Raw genomic sequence first — 22,477 nt, 5'->3', positions numbered from 1 at the left:
ATAACATTTAAGAATTAGAATACTATAAATCTCAAAATAGCTTCTTCAAGACATGTACTTATTTTACCTGTAAGCTATTAAATTAAAATAAGTCACCCATTTTGATAATATTAGAGGAGTGAAAAAACTACACCATAATTCTGGGAATGACCTCAGAAGTTCTCCTAAGGGTGAGTTAATTAATGATTGTATGAAAATGGATTCTTAAATTTCTCATTGATGATTCTTTTCATTGGATTAGTCTATTGTGGTGAATAAATAATATTTTAAAGAAAAAGAACTCCTTTTAGAGATATCCAACAAATGTATAGATGTAATATTATAACATTTCAAAATCATGAGAACACACTCAATAACAATTCTATGATCTTTTTGACACATTATTAAGAATTCTCACCTGGAAACCACCCAAAAACCTATTGCAGTGTACAAATAAAATTTATATTAGTCAATGGAACTTACTACCAAGTGAAGGAATAAATAAATTGACAGTATCAGTAAGTCTCATAAACATGGACCCAAGCATACAAAAACTACTGTGCAGGCTTAACAGTAGGAATACAGGAAAAGCTTCATGAGTTAATTCTTGCTCAGAAGGAGAGTAAAGTCTTCTAGCATGCTGGTGATTTTCCATACCTTGACATAATGGTTTAGTGCAAGAAATTCCACTGGGCTGGACATATGATATGTGCGTTTTTCTACCCCAAAATGTCTTACTTTAACAAAAAGCTTTTGAATCTCCTCTCTGTTCATTCACGTTCTATCTTCATCACTGTGTTGATTACTTTTTCGATTGCTGGGAACAAATCCCTGCCAGGAAGCACTGCAAGGGAGGAAAGGTTACTTGTGGCCCACAGTTCTTCAGCAGGAGCTAGCTCTCTGTTCTCAGTAAGGGGAAGAGGCCCATGGTGAAACTCATGCCAGGAACTCACATATATTACAGTGAGAACATAGGCTTAGATTAAAAGGAAGATTAAGAGTTGACAGGACAAGGTTTTGGAACAGAGGAATATGAATAAGAGAACTCATAGAGTTGGGTGTAAGATAACCAAGCTAGGCAGATAAGAAGTGGATGGAGGTTGTGAGGTATCGATTGCTGGTTGGCTGCTCTCCCACTACCACCACCACTGAAGCACTTGTAGGAACATATTATAGTAGGGAACTAAGTATCCTCCTGTCCATTCTTATTTTCATGCTTCTAATGCAGATTTGTAACAGACTACATTATAGGAAATAATGGTTTCTAAGATGATGCTTCCAACTAGGAGACCACCAAGACCACTTATTAACAAGGATCTAAACACAAGATAGTTTAGCTACATCTAGGTAGTTGTGACAGATCCAACTATCTGTCACAGTAAACCTACAATCAGAACATGCAAATTTGAGAACCAAGACAGCCTCGTATAATTAGCAGAATTTGAGACGCCTACAAGGTCAGAAGTAGCAACACTAGTCAGTGCATTCATCAATTTTGTTGCTATGTCACAATACTGTGAGAAATACCTTAAGACAGAAATGATATATGTTGGTTCATGGTTTCAATTCATAATTACCTGGCTTCTGATGTTCCTGAGAACATTTGTGTGAGAAAAACCATCCATCATGGTGAAAAACACATATTAGGGGAAAAAAAAGCTTATGATGGGCAAGAGGGGTTAAAATAGGTTGGAAAGGAGGGATAGAGGGAGGGAAAGGAGAGGGTAAACAGAGAGGGAGAGAATGGGGATGAGATATTCCCTTTAAAGGCATATCAGTAACTATGAGTCATAAATCAATTAATTCTTTGATGGAGTCATTAATCTCATGATACAATCATCTTTCAGCAGCAACACCAGATAGGAGCCAAGCCTTCAACACATGATCTTTCTGGAAGGCTATTTCACAATCAAACCGAACACCTTCCAAGTATGTTTAGTTTAAATTAGCTGGTTCTTCAAACAAAGCAAAGAAAATGAATAAGTATATGAAGCATTTAGATGAGAGAACTTTGGAAGTCATGGAGATCTATGAACCTAGTTCACAAGGCTATTGCTTTCCTTTTGACAACCATAAAAATTCACAACAGGAATTTAGATGTTGATGAGCCTAATTCAACTAGAGAAGCAGGAAAAATTGTCAGAAAGGGTCTCCTCTCAATAGTTATCATGAAAAAAATCAGAATGTACTGCCAAGTTATTTCATCTCTAAACCAGAGACATAATTTCCAACAATTTTTAAAGTATTTTTGTTTATTTTTTGAGAACATCATGTATGTATACTTGGTTAAAGACTGTGTCACCCAAAATTGTTCTCAGAGTAACCAAGCATTACTATGTATTACCAAGATTGGAAATCTGTGTAAAGAAACAGAAAGATGAATTATTATTTGACCATGGCCTGCTTTGGCTTTCCAGAAACTCTGATGTATGGAAACGAAGCAATTGAAACCAACATGAACTGGGTCTGATGGCTATCCTCTTCTCCCCTAACAGGAGCCCGCAGTGTTTTTATAGATCTCATAAAAGGCTTTATGAGGCTTTGATGGGAAGTTGGCAACCATGGCTGCCTACAGTGACCTGATGAAAAGCAGTTCTCCACAGTTTCAGGGGAGGGTTATGGCCATGGTTGTTTCCTCTGAACCAAGGCAAGGAGGGCCATTAGAGCCAGAGGGATAGACCTCAGAAAGAAAGCAGAGAGGAGAATCCATGTTTCATGTATGACAACATATGAAACTTAGAAAAGCAGCACCATTCAGCAGAACTCCTGAACTGGAATCCCCAGGAGTCTGGGAAAGCAGTCCATTCTGCAAACCTATAGCTGCTTTTCAAACTTTACTGAGTCTTCGCCTCACTTCACATCAGGACACTAAGCACATGAGCTTGGAAGATATAGAGGCTGCCTTTAAATGCCCCTTCATGACTTCCAAGCTGTATAACTTCAGATAAGGCTGCTTGGGGGTTTTGTTTTAGAGAGAGAGAGAGAGAGAGAGAGAGAGAGAGAGAGAGAGAGAGAGAGAGAGAGAGAGAGAGAGAATGCACACATGTTCATGCCACACATGTATGTGTCCCTGCAGAAGATAAAAGAGGCTGTTTGATTACCTGGAACTGAATTTACAGATGGTTTTAAGCCACCTGACATGATTGCTGAGAATCAAATTGGGGTCTTCTGGAAGAACAGCAAGTGCTCTTAATTGCTGAACCAACCTTCTAGATATCCCTCCAGATAAGGTATTTATCTCACTTTTCTGATTTCTGTTTCTTACTCTTTGTTAACAGCAATTAAATGAGATGTCTTTAAAATGTTATTTGCAAACCAATAACCATTTGGAAATCAATGGCTATCACCAATAACTGAATTCCCGACTCACTTCTACCGCTAAAAGGAAGATCAATTAATTAATTGATCAGTGAATCACTTAATTTCTAAGCTTCCTGACAATGTGGAGGCAGTAGAAGTGAAGTATAAAGTAGTGATGTCGTATAGAAACTCAATCTGTGCACGTTAAAGTTGAATGCTGAGCTTTTTCTGTTTATCTAGGGTCTCACTTTGGAGGCCTGACTGGCTTCAAGGTCCTGCCTGAGCTCCTCAAGTGCTGGAATTACAAAGATGCATCATGATATCTAGCTGAAGGGGAGTACAGATTTTAAAGTAACCATGTAACTCTTCAAAATAGATTTCCGAGTAATAATAACTATTAATAATAATAAAGGCAAGACATTTATATACTGCATGCTACATGCCGAGGCCTATTCTAAATATTGTATATGTGTTCGTGTATAACCATCACTATATTTCTATTAGTTACTACTTCAGTGAAAAGAAAATAAAAGAAACTGAGGCACACAGAGATTTAATAACTTGCCTAAAGCAGAGCAAATATTAGAACTTGAGGAATTCAACTCATATGTCCTTAGTATATTAAATTTGTGATTTCTATAAATGTTGAAAAATTTAGATGTGCATGTCAAACATTCATAATTGCTTTTTTCCCTTAGCAAAACAGATGGCTGTATCTACATATGTAGAAAATGCAGTTCTAGCTAATTCCACAGAAAGAAAAAATGTGTGGTTTATCAAGTTTATGCATATTTTTCTTATTCATTTTACAAATATTGACAGAGCGCTTACAGCGAGGCAGGTACCATGGCAGATGCTGGCAGAGGAGCAGGGGCATATTTGTAAAATGCTTCATTAAGGTCTCTGCATCTACTATTCACACCCTCCAGTCACTGCTTCGCATCTTTCTCCAATCTGCCTTCCATCAGAATCAGCTCAACCACATTCTGGAAAATCACACTGTTGTCACTTACAGTAATGTTTGTGTGTACATATCTATGTACAATTTTTGAATGTGGATATACATGCACAATGATTGTGTGTACATATACATGCACACATATATTCCAGAAAATTATGCTCTCATCCATCATTTAGCACAATGTTCATGTGTATATATACATGAACAGTCTTTGTGTGTACATATACATGCACAATGTTTGTGTGTACATACACACACACATATTCCAGAAAATCATGCTCTTATCATTTACAATGTTGTGTATACATATACACACATGCACATCTCCACCATCCTAATCTTATTCTAACACCTTGTTTTCCACCTTCAGTCTGAAAGTGTTCACTTAACTCAGGCAATAATTTCTTTACTTTAAAAACTAGGACATAGTTCTCATTGACTTACATTCTTCCTCATTTCTTGATTCATGGGATACTTTATGGCTCTCCAGTCCTTCATAATTAAGTGCTATAGACCAATATTTCGAGATTAATTCTCATGATACTCCTCTAGCTTTGTCTCTCGCTACTTTCACCACATATAAAATCCTTCAACAAATTAATTCTTTAATCCTCATTATTTGTCTTATCTCTATACATTTATCCATTGTGTTCTGTGAATTAACTATCTCCACTTGAGTGTGTTAGGTCAAGGCCTCTTTTTTCTTTTTCTTAAGACCATGTCTTAGTTGAAAAAAACTTTCTCTTCTCATTGCCCAATTACAACCTCTGTCCCTTTCATTTCTTCCACTACACTATATAGTTTGTCTTGAACTACAGATGTCTAAATGTCCAATAAGTTGTAAATACCTTAATGGCATGAGTAAGAGTTTCTTCATTAATTCCCTGTTAAGCCAGATACAGAGTTACACTCATTCTACCTTCAATAACTGTGATTAGGTAGCTACTGGATGTAAACACTGATTGTCACTGGTTTCCATATGTCAATCTTTGTACTAGGGAATATGTTTTATGACATTTGGGTCAAGAATCAGTTAAATGTCCATACCTCAGAGTTGTCTTCTTTTGAAGTTTTTTTCCACTTTAAAAAGTACTGTTAATATCTACTATTAGCAAAATTTTAAGTAAATGATTATATATGTGTATATATATATATGCGTGTTTATTGCTGACATTAGATTGAAATGTAACTTCTGCATACATACTTTGCATTGACTACATCCTTGCACATCTCCAGTGTCTGCTTGCTCTGTATCTACTTCCTCTGAACTGAACTATTTATGTTACTTAAATAGAATGCTTCTAAGCATCCCTGCAGCTCTAGATATTTACAAGACTACCTTTTACCTTTTTATGGGTACCTTGTATCAAACATGCTGTAATTTTTAAACAAGTAGAACTTTAAAAAGACATTACATGCTGAATCATTCCCATAATTTTATGGAGCGATTGGGAACAAAGAAGAATTCATATCTATCAAGAAGTTGTTTTAGAGGAAATTTTAAAAATGTTATTTAGGGAAAAAAGAAAATACCATCTGCCAATAGTGTCTACAAAGTCTAAGTTTCTAGAAGTGTGTAAGAAAATATAAATTACATGAGCAATGATAAGTGTGCATGTATGTGTGTACATGTTTTAGGTGGCATGAACACACACACATGCAGAAACATGTTATATGCAAATCTATATGCTTTAAGGGAACAAAAAGAATGCAAAAGACAAAGATGCATGGTAGAAATATAAAGAATTCAACTCACTTGAAAACAATATAGATTTTCTATTCATGTACTGAAAGATAAAGAAGTGGAGCTTTTTATGATATTTATCACTGCCATGCTGATGAAGCCAACGCTCTGTACTTGTCAGTAGGAGCAGAGAGCAACGATGTGATAGATTATCAATGCATTTGTTTCTTTTTAACATTTCCATCATTTTGTCAGGTTCTACTCACCCTAAATTTTGTTCTTTGATGATGAACAAAAATAAAAAATAAAAATAAAATGAAATATGCTTTGCTTGTTTTTCACACAAACATGCTGGAAAACATCTATCCGAGTGTGACTTTTAGAGCATATTTGACTTGTCTCCACTCCCATGTCAAGAGTATGTGAAGAGTTGAAGGAATGAGGGAACTGGTATTCCATAATTTATTAGGGCAGGTGTCTCCTTTGCAAACAACAAGACCAAGGATCAGTGATGACTATGGTCAGAAGCAAGTTCCTAGCAAGTCAAAGTGAGGTCAATGGAGGTTTCCTGGGGTTGGAGGGATTTATTTGGTCTGGATTTGAAGGCATGGTTAAAGAGGACAGTTTTGGGGGGTGGGCAAGGTTTTAACAGTTCAGTGTTCATGATGTGCATTTTACAAATATCACTGTGGGGGAAATATTTTCCCCTCTTTCATAAATAGGACAGCAGAAGGCTGAATGTTATAAATAACCATCCTGAGATCATCCAGTTAGCAATTAGGAAAAGCACAATTTGAGTCCAATAGATCTCTTCCAAAACAGAACCACAATACTCTTGTGTTTTGCTATACCCTTTGTTTCATCCATTGCTATGCATTTCCATCTAAAAAGTGCCTTATTTTATATATCTAATTATTCTCCCATTGCAACAATAAATACAAAGATTGAAGCATTTGAATTTTGCTCATATAAATAAACAAATGGGGCCTCAGAAAATTTAAATATTTTACTCAAAGTCATTTGCTAAGCATAATTCCTCAGGCATGAATTTGGTTTTTTGTTTCTAGAGACAGCTTTTCTTGCAGTAGAACATTCTGTGTTTTACCAAGCCACGTTTCAAGACAAAATACTTTGTATGGTTGCATTCTTTGAAATGTTATTCCATCTTAGAATAAGATTAAAATTATATATACACATTGCACTATATAATTGTCCTAGTAAATATAAAGTATGAAATGGGCAATTTTTCATCAACACAAAGAATCCCTGTCAATTATTCTAATATAATATGGCTGGATAAAAAATACAGAGATTCTTCCAGCCAAGTAAAATTGCACAAACACACAAAAACACCAAAGCTTTACTCTGCAATACCAATAGAAGTTTGAACTTATCTTTGCTTGATTAGACTGGGCCAATATTTTAATTAAATAACTTTCCCTTGACATTTAGCTAACAAGTATTTCATAGACTCAAGTTCCATGATGAAATGAGGGCCTATCTTAGCAATGATTGCAACAATAGTTATGAGAGGGTGTTTCTTTTTTTTTTTTTTTTTTTTTTTTTTTTTTTTTTTTTTTGGTTTTTCGAGACAGGGTTTCTCTGCGTAGTTTTGCGCCTTTCCTGGAGCTCACTTGGTAGCCCAGGCTGGCCTCGAACTCACAGTGATCCGCCTGGCTCTGCCTCCCGAGTGCTGGGACTAAAGGCGTGCGCCACCACCGCCCGGCTGAGAGGGTGTTTCTTATGTTATTCTCTCCATAAGTACTCCAAAGCCTACTCTAGGATTTGTTTTCCTCTTCCTGATTTGAACACGGCATGAAATGGGGCCAAGGGACATCCTAAAAGACATTACCCTAAGAAACAACATGGTCTTCCAATCTTTAAAAAGCTTTGAACCACATAAACACAATTTTTACTTATATCTACCAAGAAAAAACAGGTATTATTTCCCTTAAATGAAAGAGAAAATTGAAGTTAACTGTGTCCATTGACTTTCCCACAGTTGTCACAAGCAAGTGGCTGAGGTGAGAACTGGATTCAGATTTCTTCATGTTCCACTCTGTCTCACCTCCATTGTTGAAACTTAACTTTAGTTATATCAAATCTAGAAGGTATTGTGAAGCTCCATGAATACCAAGAAAGTCATGATTTCTTAAGAGTTTTCTTTTGGAATGCAATTCAATTTTCTTTATAACATTAAAAATCACTTATTCATTCCATTTGTGCTCATTAGAGCTGAAGGAAACTATAAAGAACACTCAAAAAAAGCAAACATTATTTGTAGACAAATTTCTAAATGGTCTTAATAAATAAAAAGCATGGAGCCAGACATTTGGGTTAAAGCCTGAGAGAAAGATCAGAGGAATAGGACAAACCATAAGCTAATCTCGCCTCACCAGTGCTGCAGCTTCCAAAGAGAGCTTCTTCCTGTATACTCACATTTATATGCCTTTTCTGTTCTGTTCTTTCATTGGCTTTCTTAGCCCAGCTACATCACTTCCTATTCTTGCCCAGTTCTGTCAATTCTTGTCTGTCTGTACAGACCTCCAGACCTCTATGGCTAACTAGTTTTGGAATTTAGAATATGTGCCGCCACACCTGACTCTGTTTCCAGTGTGGCCTTGAACACACAGAGATCCTGCCTGCCAAGCCATAGGATTAAATGTGTGTGCTAACGTTGCATGACTTCTTTGTTTACTTATAATGGCTGTTCCCATTCTTCTGATCTCCAGGCAAGCTTTATTTATTAAAGCACAAATAAAATACCAACACATTTCAGCACAAATAAAGTATCACCACAATTATTTTGTTAAATTATTGGCAAATGCCACACTGAGTCCCTGAAATACAAAAACTTGTGGGCTATAATCAGTGACACTAAATAACTGGTTTAAATGGTAATTATAGGTACATGAAGAAGAAATGAATTATTAGAACTTTCAGGGTACACAGGCATGCAACTTCTAGGAAATAAGTGATCAAAAGAAACTGCAGATTTGGGGAAAGATCTATAGAGGAGGAAGCACCATAGTTGAATTTTTTTTGTTTGTTTATTTGTTGTTTGTTTTTCAAGACAGTGTTTCTCTGTGTAGTCTTGGTTGACCTGTAACTCACTCTTTTGCCCAGGCTGGCCTCAAACTCAGAGATCTGCCTGCCTCTTCCTCCCAAGTGCTGGGATTAGAGGCTTGTGCCAGCACTGCGCAGCAGTAGTTGAAAATTTTTAAGTGTGTGCATACTTGCCAAAATGGAGAGAAAAAGAGAGATGTGGTGAATGAAGGAGTGCTGGGATAACTGAAGGTTTGGGATGAAAGATGAAAAGTATCATGACACTTGTGACTCCAAATGAATGAGACAGGAGGTAATCACTAGCTTGAATACTTCTGGGTCAAAGTGACTCAAAGTAGTGTGCCCATAACTGAAGCAGATAATTTCAGTTACACTCCTATAGACCAGATACTTTGTGAAGGAAAGAACTAGAAACAAGAAAAAAGGCAGAAGATAGAAGATACTATAGTAAGTCAAAGTTAGCCTGACAGTGCAATTCATTCTTTTAGGCACCTTCCTGTTCTCTCAAGACTGAATTCAATTGATGAGAAACTAAAAGGAACTAGTTAAGGATATTTACATTCATTTTTATAGTTATTTTACATAGTAACTCTCTATTGGCTTCCTTTTCACTAAGGTTTACACTCAGACTCGAATCACCCTTACATGGACTTAAATTCTTGTGGTGGCATCTGAAACAATTCTTGTCTTCACTTTTTCTGGTCACTGAGCCTCCTGTGATAATGTCCATTGAAATGTTGTTGAGCACACTCACTTCTTTCAGGTATCCTAAGTCATACACACATTCAATTCATATTTATTGGATATCAGGCAATCATGGTGAGTGTTTTATATTATTTACAGAGTAATTATTATTTATATTTTATATATAAATATATATTTTATATAATATAATATAGTTTATATTATTACATAGTAATCAGCAAACGCCCAAAATCTTTTCTCAGGTTTTTTGCTAACATTTGACTATGAATATCTGCACCACAGCTTCTAGCCTTTAATTCCCAAAGTTTCTACCCCTGTGACCTCCTCCTCGGGAAGTGGGTCACTATTTGTACATTAGATATCTCCAAATACTTGTGTTTCTCTAGACAGAATTTGAAGGTTCCAGGATGCTTTCTTTAGTCATGGATCAGAGGAATGTACCACACATGCAGTGTAGGTGATAACTGATGCTATTCCAAATGCAGAGTTGAAGTCTCCACAGGCTACATGAAAACAGGTAGAGAATAATCTCTTCTGAAGGAAGATGAATGGGAAGCAGCACTAGACTTCAGCTCCTTGCCATTCAGCTTTTATCTCTCTGACTCCCAAGTCATAAGGCCTCATGATGACATTTCCTCTCTTCTATTCTTTTATGTTCCCATATCTTACTTTAATCTCTTGATCTTGTTTGGACAGTAAAATCTCATTGCTATTCAAAAGGAAATATATTAACAATTATTATAAAAATTATTGTTCACTAAATGATGCCCAAGTTTCATGTTAATCAGAGCTGATTTAACATAGCCAAGGATGAGGTGTTTAAAGTACACACTCCAGGACTTTATATGCAATAGATAGCAGAATTATAATGCCACAAATAGAAAAACTCTTTATGAGCAACAGAAGGGACAGTGTTCTATTCCCAGCCATAGAGAACATAGAAATATTACTAAGATGCTGGGCACATATTTGTATGTTGGCCTAGAAATACCTCAGGATATTGGAATGAGGACAACGCCTGTCTCCATTTCAAAAACTGGACTGAGGATCCATCCATATGTATAAATCATGAACCCAGGTAATACCTACAGTATTTATCTGAAACCATGGAGTGATCGTCTCGCTCAACACTACTCTCCTACTGCCAACAAGACATCTTACTGACACAAAGTGTGGGTTCAGAGAAATTGACTTTTCAACAAGGTCAAATGTGTAGTTTCTGCTGAGTTTAACCTAGAGTATTCTCCACTCCCAGCCCAGCAATGAGATCCATGGTAAGTGAGGAGATTACGGCTCAGATGGGAAGCAATGAAAAATGAATCAGAATCTAGACATTTCAGCTGAAACATTAACGATAGACATATTACACATGTGAGAGAATTTTAAAGTTATACTCCTCCTGGATGAAATGCGATGTGTGCTTCCTGAAGCACCTGCCACATTCAGCTGTCATCAAAGTGAATTCATTAAAAAAGCAGAACAGTCCCCAGGGCAAGAGACTCTTTGCATGAATTAGGTGTGGTGAATGAAATACACTTATGAGCTATATCTATCATACAGCATCGAAATATGAAGTTGCAGCAGAACGGAGTAACTCCCTCAAACAAAATTTAAGAATCTGTGGCTCTATTTTTATGACCTAAAGAGAAACATCTGCCCATGCCAGAGGTGAATACCAGCTAAGTCTTCCACTGGCTACCAAACAGTTATCTAAAAACCAGTCCCTAAAGTAACCCTTGTGTTTTCTTCAGAATGATTGATCAAAGCACAATTGGTAGCCAGCTGATTGCCCTGACAACCCCGAATATCCACCCCCACAGATTCATAGACTGGGACTGTTTTCCTACTATGATTTTAACATAATTATTTCTTTTCCATTCAATTATGTCAAGAGGTCTTCTGGGAAGTTGATTTTGTAATTTTAAGAACTTTCAAATTAAGGACAATAGGAATTTTGATAAGTAACACAAAGGATATAGTCCCATATCTTCATCCCCCATAGGACAAGATTATTCTAGTCCTCTATGCCCTAGCCTAATGTCTCAATTTCTCATGTTCTCAATACCAATTTCAAATATCCTAGACAATGAAAAAAAACTGTCAAAAAAAAGCTAATCTTAACTTATGTTCTAAGTTTTAAAGATGATCTTTTCTCTAGAAAATACAACTTTGTCTCCAAGAATAAAAGCTTGAAAATAAAGATATCCACTGTGCTCCTGAATCCCTTTCAGATAAACCTACAAAAAACATAAGTTTATCATCATCCATATAAAGACTAGTGTTTGCTCTAAGTCTCGGCTCCACTAGTAATCATTTATTATGTTCCAGACACTACACCTAGCTAAGCAAACAAATATCCCTAAAATATGAATGTTGCTCTCTCCTGAGGCATACAGCCCAGGGTGGATCTAGAAACTCAAAGGATTGGATTGCCACATACATTTCTAAATGATGATAGCAATGCATGTTCAAAAGTTCTCAGAAAGAGAAAGGCATTGTAGATATGGGGATGTTTAAAGGGACCTCAGGAATGGGCTACTGAAGCAAAGGAGGATATTTTAGAATAGTTAACAACAAAATTAAAATGGCTACTATCTGTCCACAGGTTTTTGTGTTTTCTTTAGAGCACTTATAAAGTATATCATAAAGAACATGATAGAATTTTATGTTCTGTATTCAGGAGCCTGGAAGCCTGAGGTCAGGGTATCAGCATGACTGATTCTCCACATGGTCTTCCTTCTGGTAGCAGACCCTTGACATCTCACTGCAATCTCAGATGGTGGGCCAAAGATCAGAGAACTCCCTGGGATAAGTTTTCTTACTTTTACAGTTCTATGACAAAATGCCTGATAGAATAATACTATAAAAGGAAATAATTATTTTGGCTCATGTTTTCAAAGGGTCAGTCTACCATTAAGTGGTGACATGAGATTAAAAAACAGTTCATACTGTGATAGTACAGAAAGCAGGAAGAAAGGACAAACTTTTCCAGGATATTAGACACTAAGAAACCACCCTCAGTGGCCTACTTCCTCCAGTCATCCCCTAACTCCAGTCATCCTCCACCTCCAGCCATCCTCTACTTGTCCATTACCTGTGTTTCCTATGCCATAAAACCTATAGAGTTATACAATACAACAACAGATCTTGGTGCTGCATGCCTAAACCTGTGTAATATTTGTTGTAGTTGTAGGTTGCACTCAAACCTAACATGGTATATGTTGTCCCATCTTCCTTGCTAGGACATTATGGAAAAATAACTAAATGCCAAAGTATTCTCTTCGTACTGTTCTCTGAGCTGGTAGCCTCTGCCTTGGCCTGTAGATAACATTCCTCAGTCTTTCTCCCTCACATTCTATTCTCTCTACATCTTCATAGTCTCTTCTCTCTAACTTAATTAATATCCCTCCATTTCATGTGTTAGTATTATTGAAGAAGGATCCACTCTAAAGATTCTATTTTCTAATTGACTCTCTCTGTAGAAAACCATGTTTCTAATTGAATTCACATTCTGTAGTGTTGGAACTACAGTGTATCATTTTTTTAAAGTGGAGAGAATATTCAAATCAACCTCAAAGAGATAAAATATGCAACCGCTTGTCCTTTGCTATAGATATAATATGCAGATAATCACCTCACCATTGCAAATCGCATGGAGAGGAACCGAAGTCCTCAGACCAATGCCACCCTCCTAAGCATGCAAAAGACAACTTGAGGAAGATCTTCCTTCCCCTAGCATGCCTTCAGATTAGACAGTCCCAGTCAACATATGACAGCAAACTCTGAAGACAACTTAAACACTAAGATACTGCCAGCTCCTCTTCCATCTAAATCCACAGGAACCATGAGAGAAGACAAAATTTTGCTTTACTTAATCTACTATTTTTAGATGATTGTTTTTACAGTCCAATACAATTAGTCCAATTTATGGTTTTGCTTGTTTGGTTGGTTGGTTGGTTTTGGTTTTTGAGACAGAGTTTCGCTGTGTAGCCCCGGATGTCCTGGAACTTGCTTCATAGACTAAGCTGGCCTCTAACTCAGAGATCTGCCTGCCTCTGCCTTCCGAGAAACAGTTAATGGCATGTGCTACCACTGCCCAGCTAAAACCTAGTTTTTACTTCAAGAGCTCTCACAAATGGAAAGATTTTTTTTTCTTTTAAGAATTTTTTTTTACTCATTTTGCACACCAACCATAGACCCCCCTCTCATCTTTTCTCCCGCTCTGTGCCCCAGCGTCTCCCCTGACCGACCCCCATCCCTTCCTCCTAAAGGGTAAGGGCTCCCATGGGAAGACAGCAAAGCCTGGTACATTCAACTGAGGCAGGACCAAGCCACTACCCTCTGCATCAAGGCTAAGCAAGGTGTCCCACCATAGGTCATGGGCTCCAGAAAGCCAGCTAAGACATTGTTTTTAAATTTTATTGATTAATCTGTTGATACCATTTTGCCTTACTTTGAGAAAATTATTGATAGCATTTTCAAAGTTTTTTTTATAGAAGAATCCTTTCTCAAGAATATATCATATACTTATGTACATATGTATGCACATATGAATACAGGAGGATATGTGTTTACACATATTCAGGTATTCACCTACCTGTTTTGTCAACCTCTTTTATATGTTTACCTACAAACTCAGGTAATGCTGGGTTGTTTGATAATATATTTGGTAATAATAGTATTTATTTATTTTTAGGTGTGTATATATTCCTGTACATGTTAATGTATGACGTGTGTAGAAACTACAAAGGCAAGAAGAAGATATCAGGACCCCTGGAAATGGAGTGCAGGAAGTTGTGGGATACCTTGTTGTGTACAGAAACAGAACCCAGGTCCTCTGCAAGAGCAGTAAACACTCTTAACTACTTACCCATCTCTCCAGTCTATATATGATAATATTTTAAGCAAGGCCTTGAAAGTGGGATAGAATGTTTTGAACACATCAGGAGGGAGAATGTTAATACTGCTTTGAACCAATGACAAAGCCATTTACAATATTAGCTAAATTTATGCAGGGATGAATTATGATCTTAAAGAGAGTACATGCATTTTTAAAACAAAAATCAAGAATATTTGGTAATGTAATTAGAAAGGTAAAGGGGAATATCTAGAAATTTTCTGAAAACTAAGGAAGATGAGAGATTTGTCACAATAAGTATTAAGCTATATTAAAAAGAAAACAAAATTAAAATGGTTTTTATGTGTAAAATACAGACATATCAGTGCATCCTAAAATAAATCTACATATAGAATCAAATACATATGGTGATTTAATATATGGTAAACTTGGCATTTTAAGTCGAAGGGAAATTGTGAACTATTTAATAAATTGTAGATGAGATAATGGATTGCCATCTGGCAGAAAATAAAGTAAAATCATATCTCTTGCTTTGCACTAAAATAAATTTTATATTAATCAAAGTTTTCACATAAAAAAGAAACACAAAGACTAAGGAACAAAAAAAAATAAGTCTCATAGTAAAGACATTTTTAGGGTTTCTAAAATGCAGAAGCTATCAAAATGCAATAACCACATACATAAAACAAAATGTGCTTAGAAAAAGCTACTATAAATAAAATTGAAAGAAAAATGATAAAGTCTGAATGGAGCTTTTCAGCTTATACCACAAATAAAGTGCTAGTGTCTTTTCAATAAAGAAAATAAAAACAGCATCCCCATAGAAAACATGGCTGTGGGCTATAAACCCTCTCCATTCACAGAAAAGGAATTCAAAATGCTTCTTGACCAACTAAAACAAGAATACATTAACTTCACTCATAATAAGAAAAACTGGAACTATAATAAAACAAAATCTGCTTTTGTAGAAAGAAATCTGCTAAATTAGGGTGAATAAAATCAAAATATATTTTACACAGGTACAGGGGATTTGAACTCAGGCCCTTAGACTTGCAGAACAGTGTTCTTAAATATATTAAGCCAGTCCTATGCCTTCATTTTAACCCAGATTATGCTTCTGTGCATGCACAGTATACCACATGCACAGTAGTGTGGTAAAACAGCAAATATGAAAAAAATATTTGTTGGCTCTTTTTGTAGTCTTATGGCAGTGGAAGAACAGCAAGAAATAAACAAAAGTTGGACAACAGAGGGCTGGGATAGTCAATCATGATTCAACCAGACAAGCCAAAATGGAATGACTAGAATGAAGCCTGTCATTTTGTGGTAATGAGGATGAACCTGAAATCATTAAACTGAGTAAACTAGACATGAGGAGACAAATCTTCTGTGATTTCACTCATAGCGGAGTCTTAAATGACAGAGCTCATTTAGTTACCGAAGGCTGAGGAGCGCAGGGGATGGAGAGGATGCAGAGAAGGGGTGAGTTCTAAGATGGTCACCACCAGAGACGATGAATGACTTCTGGGGTTCCAACAAACAGAAGGATGATAACGGTGGACAATGTTGTACCACACAATTCAAAATATATGTAAGTTAAGGTTTTGAATGGCTTCATCACAAACAAATAAAATGCTTGAGTCCACCCATGTATTCATCTGTTAATGAGACCAAGAACAGCAAGGTGGGGAACTATGGTTTCGCTAATGTCATCTGGAAACCAGAAAAGGGTCGCCAAAAGTTCTGTAACACTTGGATCATCACACTGGTTTTATAGATACCCTGCCTCCAAAAAGATTGCATATTAAGTATTTACCAACAGTGTGACATCTGAGAGCCACTGAGGTCAACATCATGCCCAAGTCCCCTAATAAATGGCCATACTAGATATTTAACTTAGGTCTCCTCATACCAACTCAGAAGGCAGAACTATTTCTCTTCTTTTGCTTCAATAATAACTGGTTTAATTATGTATCAGACATACTCAATAAGCATCATTTCTTGACGTGTCAGGTCACACATAATAAAAAGAAGTTGTAGATTCTTATAATTTAGTAAATAATACATGTCATGCATAATACATCCCTTTCCCCCTCCCTCCCTCCCTTCCTGCTTCCTTCCTTCCTTTCTTCCTTCTTCCCTTCCCTCTGACTCTAAATAAATGATGCCTGTTTGCTTATTTTCTGGCAGTTTGCAAAAATCTACCATGTATATGTAACTGATAGCAAAATTTATAGCCATGAAAACATGCACTATACGTTGAGAAGAGAAAGAATTCTGCATGTTAGTATTTAGCATTTCTTGAATTATTGGACTAGTTAAAGTCACTTCATGATGGGCTAGTGCAAATTATATAATAAGCAACTGACTATTCATCCTTTACCTATTCACTGCTCATCACAAAGAGAGAGGGAGAAGTCAGCCTGCATGTTGACTGCATCAGGAAAATGAAGCATCAAAGACAGGAGAGCTCATCCAGCAGCATGTAAATAAGCTCAGAGACCCTTGTCACCACCACCCTTCTTGCCTATTCACTGTCCCCTATTACCACTTCCCTATAAACTTTAATATAGTCTTTGGGGTATTTGTGTCTCCCTCTGTTGAATGACTACATCCTGAAAAATTTACAATGTTCTCTTGGGTTCAACACAGCCTGAACAGAAATAAGAAGGTTCTAAATAATGTGTTCCATTAGCAAATGAAATGGTACCTTTTAATAGAATGTGGCAGTATGGCTAAAAGCAGGAGGAAAGAAACACACACAGTCACAGGCAAAGATACCTTGTCTGATATTTTTTTGAAATCATACCAGAGTGGGAGAAGGTAATGATGTTGACCAGACTCCATGAAAACATGACTGACATAATATCCATCTCAGTCCTGGAAACCAGAACAGGGCTGTGTCCACAGAGATTTCTATTAACAGTGAGAAACTCCAGGTGATAGTGATCAGACTGCATTCACTCAACAGCCCAGATGTGAGCACTGAGGTTCGCCCAGCAAGTGACATGGTCAGGACACTACTTCCACAGTACAGCACCCTGTCACCTAGAGAAACAGAAGAAGCAGGGAAGCCCCTCAGCTGACTCTGGTTATTCATGCTGAAGCAGGGCATCACAAGAAAATCCCCCTTGCCCATTTTCCCATGAAGCGGATCATCAGATCTAGGAAAGTCATCTTTCTCTGATCCCCTGAAGACCTCCGGGTGACAGGTGTCACCCTGTATCCAGAGGTAATGTCACACAGAGAGGTCAGAAGGAATCTGAACAGATACATCTTGTTACCTTTCCTCAAGTTTATTGCTATTAGAATGTAAATGTTGTTGCCTGGTTGCACTTCCTCAGAACAATAGAATTACCCTGTTTCCTTTTCTTCTTTACTCTTGAGGGACTCTGATTTCTTTATCTCAGTAATTTCTTTTGCTAGGTATCCACCACAAAATCTGTGTTTTGGTGAGAAAAAGTATGTTTTCTTCTCTATAGAACTAAGGAATTTTCAGAATATCCCAAGGAGCAGGAAGGGTGAAGACCTCTTTCTGGCCCTCTTTTTTTTTTAATTATGAAGTTGCAGTATCATATCTGTTCTATCATTGGCCCAAATCTAATCAAATCATTCAAGTCACTGAGAGGAGAGCTGGTAAAGACTCCTTGTAATGGAAAATCATGTGTACAATAGAAAATGAAAAAGTTAAGGAAGAGGAAGAACTAATCATACATATTACAGGATAGTTTGGGAAAATTAAATTCATGGAAATATAGTAAAATTTGCTATATAAAGATGAATTATATTCTTGGAAAACTGGAGAGAACTTCAGAAAAGCACTTAGAATACTGAAGAGTCTAGTAGACAGGTTAGGATGGGTCAGGTAACTCTGAAGGATCCTACTGGATGTGTTGACACACAGGATGCTAGAGGCCACAGAGATAAAAGAAAAAATTCAGAGAAGTATCTGTAAGTGTCAGGAAAAGAAATATATAGAAAACCCTCAGGGAGTCCCAGCAAAGTGACAGAGAAGTTACTCGGCCCAGAGGAAGTGATGGGAGCAGGTTGCCTTTTAATCACTACTGTCTCCCAGTGTCTCATTCAATGCTGTGTCTCAGAAATGGCTAAGGAGATCTGGAGTAAATTAAAACTTTCCTCTGTCCCTTCTCTCGGATCTGTATGATTCAGACAGGAAGCCTCATTGAAAGGCGTTCTTTCATCCTGCAGCAGCTCACAAAAGCAGCGGAGCCCATCCTTGTAGGGATGAGTGAAAGGAAAACTTGAGACATATAAAAGATACTGTGCTTGAGAGTGATCAGCCCGAGGAAGGCACAAATGCTTGTCAGCAGAATAAAACTGCTGAAAGGAAGTACATTTTTAAAAAATCTGAACGTTATTCTTGGGGAATCCATACACACCAGGATGACTAGAAAAGGCAGAATTATCTAAGATCGGGAAAGTATCCAAGAAAGGGTCCTCTAAGATTGGGATATAATATTTAAGAATTAGACATTTGAATTAAAAACTACAGTGAAAATAGCAACTAAATGCAATAGATGAAAAGGCAAAGTAACCTAACAATCATCTATTTCTGAGCAAAATAACGAAATGAAAGAGATACAAGTGTAAATGCGAGGAAGGTATGTTGACTATAATGCTTTCATTGTGAAAGGTACTCTAAAGATCAGTTTAAAAATCTATTTATGTGAGAAAGAGAGATAGTCTTGGACAGCCTCAGGAATGTTTTTTCACATCTGAAAACTCTAGAAGAAACACCTCATCAGTATTAGGAGGGAGAGAAAGACAGTGAGGAGCATTTAAGAGATCTCTTAGATCTGAAGATGGAAGACTGCACTCAGCCAAGGTTGGCCTGGGTCTCCAGAGAATGGTCTAAGGAAAGTTGAAAGGCAACTGTCAGAAAAGTCCAGGATACCCTAAACCTCCTGGGGAAAGGCGAGACCCAAGGTAGTTGTGGCAGCAGCAGGAGAAGCCAGGAAAACGGCACTGGCTGCTTGGCACCCGCAGTGACTGAGCAGACTGGAGATGTCATTTCAAAAAGACTTGAGAAAATTAACTTTTTAAGAAGGGAGGGAGGAAGGGAGAGGGAGGGAGAGAGAGAGAGAGAGAGAGAGAGAGAGAGAGAGAGAGAGAGAGAGAGAGAGGGAGAGAACAGAGAGAGAGAGAACAGAGAGAGAACAGAATGGAGAGAGACTTCTGCTGTAAGGAGGCTTTGCAGCCCCAGATGCTTAGGGAGCCACACTCTGGGAAACTGGTAAGGGACTATGGTTTAACACCAGAAAAGCAGAACAGTGTGCAACTGTGGAAAAGGAACCTTGAAACAGATCTGAAAAGCAATCCCAAAATTGTAAATACAATGTGTGGGGGCATTTTGACATTTAGGATGATGAGTGATGAGATTAAAATAGAGTAAATATAGAGTAAGTCTTAACAGTTTTCAATTAAAGCAGATGACAAAACACTTGATGTAACATGATATGCATAAAATAACATATACTCATACTTAACTGAGTGGTAGTTTGAGTGAAATGGCCCCATAGGCTCATAGGGAATGGCACTATTGGGAGGTGTGGCATTGTTGGAGTGATATAGTGTTGGAGGAAGTGTGTTACTGGGTGTGGGCTTTGAGATCTCAGTGCTCAAATCAGGCCAGTGCTCTAGTCTCTCTTCCTGCTGTCTGCCAATCCAGACTTAGAACTCTTAGCTCTTTCTACAGCATCATGTCTACCCACATGCTGCTATGCTTCCTGCCATGATGATCATGAACTAAACCTCTGCACTGTAAGCCAGCCCCAACTAACTGTTTGTAAGTGTTGCTTTGGTCATGGAGTCTCTTCATAGCAATAGAAATCCTTACTACGAAAATGACAATGTGAAATGTAGCGTAAGTCCACATTTATTAGAACCCTATCTGTCTGTTTTATTGAAGACAAGGTCTCACTCCAGCCCAGACAGGCTTGATCCCTATTCTGATCTCCGACTCACAGTAATCTTTGGCCTCAGCCTCCAGAGTACTGGGATTACAGGAATGAGTCCTGTCCTGCCAGAACGCTGGTTCTTAAATCTCTCAGGTTTAAACCCTAGATTGTATCAATAACAACAAGAAAAGTGGAAAGTGTGGTATTTGAGTTGAAAGTAGCAGGAAAAAAAGGCCTCATTCAGGATTCCAGTATATTTAGGTAGAACATATGCATGGCTTTTTACTGGAGGTTGATGATTTCAAAGAAATGTCACATGCAATTGCTTAGAGCAAACTTACAGAGAGAGGTGTGAACTGAGCTGATGGGCGAAGGGTTCACATAGGATCCGCATTCACATTGAACTCTGAGCACCCTGACCTTTCTGGGTCCATTTGCTGACCCTTTGCTGCTGACTGGCACCCTAAAACAACTGCAATGGTACCTGACACCAAATGTGGATCCCTCCATAGGTAGCTATGCAAATAAAGTAGTTCCTCCTTGCTCTGGCCTGTGGGCTCTCAGATACTTCAAAGTCATCTGGGAGGCAGACCCTCTCATATCATCTCTCCCATCAACCCTTGGAGCTTACACCTATCACACTCCCTAAGCCCAGACCATTAGCAGATGCTCTGCATGGAGCTTAGAAGTTCAAGTTGCCATTGAAGACCTGTCAAAGAGTCGGTTGTGAGCTTTTCTTTCATTCATCCGGCTGACAGGACCCACTTGGAACTTCCTAGCCCAGCCCCTGGGATTGCCAGCCAGTGTGTGCAAACACAGTTAGGAAAAGATCATCTTTCCAGAAGTGTGTATGAATTATCACTCAGAAGTAATTAGAGGACAGAAATAGGTTTAGGATCTAGTAAGAGTCCAGAATCTGAGAGCCTTCTCTTGGGTCTAAATGCTTTTAATTTGCAGACGGATGCATTGGGGACAGGGATGTCAGAATTCCTAAACTCCACACCTCACAACAAAGCCACCCTGTGTAGGATCAAGGAAGCAGGACCCAGACATGTATCCCTGCCTGGTCTCCATCCTGCCTCCTGCTCAGAATCCTCCCTAGTCCCTCTAGACTGAGAAACCACTGAGGCCCTGTTGAGAAGGCCTCATGGTGTTTGCTTTCTACTGTTTGCTTTCACACCTTTCCTGCTTGGGGGGGGAAGTGATAGGATTCCAGGTTCAAAAGAGCCGCTCCTGAGCTCAGCTCCGCTCCACGGAGGAGTGAAAGTAAACAGGAAGGCAAGAGCCTCACACAAGGCTTTGTAACCTGTATGTTAAATTATGTCAACAGGATGCTGAGAACAAGACTATGCAGGAAATTCCACAGCCGAATGATGAAACCTCCGTGGAACCTGGCTGGAAGAGACGCCTGGATGGCATTTGCTTTGATCTAACCACCTATAAGGAAGATTTCAAAGAGAAAATATAAAATGAAAGGCAAATTGTAACATGACATAATCCAGTGAGTTAGATCATTGCTTAAGGGGCAGCTAGACTCGGCGTCCACCTTAATGGCTGAAAACAAGCTGGGGCTTCCAGAGAACAGACAAAACTTTTGAATCCGATTTTAGCTTTAGGTTTGGGGAAAGGTCTGTGTGTTTGTCAGCACTATTTAGGAAGCCATTTCCAATTTCTGGAAAGGGACTGTTTTCAGTCTCCGAAGCACATATCCAAGCTAATGAAGAAGCACGGGGGCCAATAGCATTACCAGCCTCCATCCTGTGCACCTCCTCCAGGGACACACTGCCATCGGGCTGTGCTTACTCCTCCCGCGGTCTTTCTCAGAGACATCAAAGGACGCCGAATTAGGCTTAATAGTTTACAATCAGAATTTGTCTTTATGGAAACGTACAGCTGGCTGCCTGGCTGCCTGTGTAATTTATGGAAATTAAGCATGCATACATTTCCATTGTGCTGGGACACATTGTTATACAGTATCATGAGACAGACAGGCATAAACCTCATAA

At 38.1% G+C, this 22,477-nt stretch overlaps 1 pseudogene; it reads left to right on the top strand.

Annotated features, from left to right (window-relative positions):
• LOC102909499 (TGF-beta receptor type-1 pseudogene) overlaps positions 1–21,939 on the top strand; it is a 114,636-nt pseudogene extending 92,697 nt beyond the window's left edge.
• The last annotated feature ends 538 nt before the right edge of the window (positions 21,940–22,477 follow it).

The sequence above is a fragment of the Peromyscus maniculatus genome, chromosome 10, assembly GCF_049852395.1.
Source record: "Peromyscus maniculatus bairdii isolate BWxNUB_F1_BW_parent chromosome 10, HU_Pman_BW_mat_3.1, whole genome shotgun sequence".
NCBI lineage: Eukaryota > Metazoa > Chordata > Mammalia > Rodentia > Cricetidae > Peromyscus > Peromyscus maniculatus.
Note: the sequence above shows the minus strand (reverse complement) of the source record. Positions and strands in the feature narration are given on the sequence as shown.